The sequence below is a fragment of the Anneissia japonica genome, unplaced genomic scaffold (assembly GCF_011630105.1).
Source record: "Anneissia japonica isolate Jap-2015-1 unplaced genomic scaffold, ASM1163010v1 scaffold11021_len15204_cov83, whole genome shotgun sequence".
In the NCBI taxonomy this organism is placed as follows: Eukaryota; Metazoa; Echinodermata; class Crinoidea; order Comatulida; family Comatulidae; genus Anneissia; species Anneissia japonica.
In genome coordinates, this window is record NW_022737658.1 from 13,554 (window position 1) to 14,799 (window position 1,246).

The window sequence follows — 1,246 nt, forward strand, 5'->3', positions numbered from 1 at the left end:
TAATTATTCTAATCTGTTGAATTTGTTTATAGGACTAATATTCAGCAGTCAAATAATATATTAACAAGGGTGATCATATGTTTGTAATTAAATCTATTGAGTTGGTGTTACCTTGGGGCTATTAAAAGTATGGTTTTTATAGCTGTTATATAGCAAATGTTTTACTATGAGATACTCAAAAGAATATTGGTTAAGTCAAGTTTAACAGTAATGAAAAATCACTTCACTTCAGAAAACAATACTAAAACTCATTCTACATGTAGAATATTAATTATAAAAAGCAAAAAAGGTCGACTGTAGATTAAATTGACACATTTTTGTGTTCACTTTTTACAGAAACTTAAGCAAGTTTGTAATGAAGAAGATGTAGACAACGATGAGGACGACAGCAATATTATGTGAATGCGTTTGATTTGTAACACATCCTCTATATTGTTTCCGATACAACATTCTACTTCGCAAATGGTTCCATTGTGACAGAACAGCTATGAATTTCCTTTGTCAAGGCTTGATTCAGAGAGAGTGCAGCCATCTGCTTTTCTCAATATCCAAGATTTTTAAGTGTGCACTATGGAGTTTTGTACACTAGGCCCCTTGTTTATTTTTGATATTTCTTTGACATTTTTAAAATCAATTGAACTTGCCAAATACTGACTGAAATAACTGTACTTACAGAAATAGTATAGAATTGTCAGCACTTGACTCTATCTTGATTTTGATTTATTATTTTTTTGGATGTTGATTATTGTATATCCTTTTGTCCTATATTTAAATGGGGCTTTTGCTAATTTACAGTATAATACAGTACAGGACGCATTAAACATTAAAGGATAAACACATAACGCTATATAATTGTAAGCAATTTTGTATTGTTGACCTCTTTTGTCCCAGAGCATCAAAGTTAACACGATGTAGTTGGAATCCTATATGTGACCAGAGGCCGACCTAAGGATATGCACGGTTCAGTGTACAGCCTTTGTTCAAGTTTAAAAGTCTTGCAATACCAATCAAACCAATTAAACGTTTTTAAAGCATTCTTAAAAGGTGTTACAAGACCAAAGTCAATGTAACTAGAGTTACAAATTACTCTATTTACATTGACTTTGGTATTGTAACACATTTTAAGAATGTTTTAAAAACGTTTAAAAACATCAAAATAACGTTATAATAACGTTTCTGAATGTTAAATTGAAACGTTATTAAAACGCCTTAAAAACTCCACATAATTACGTTTTTAAAACGTAAT

At 30.3% G+C, this 1,246-nt stretch overlaps 1 long non-coding RNA gene across 1 annotated transcript in view; it reads left to right on the forward strand.

Moving 5' to 3' along the window:
• Nucleotides 1-847, forward strand: part of LOC117117441 — a 1,392-nt gene extending 545 nt beyond the window's left edge. The window contains exon 2 of the long non-coding RNA XR_004446904.1: nt 337-847. This is a non-coding gene — a long non-coding RNA (uncharacterized LOC117117441). The remainder of the gene's footprint in view (nt 1-336) is intronic.
• The last annotated feature ends 399 nt before the right edge of the window (nt 848-1,246 follow it).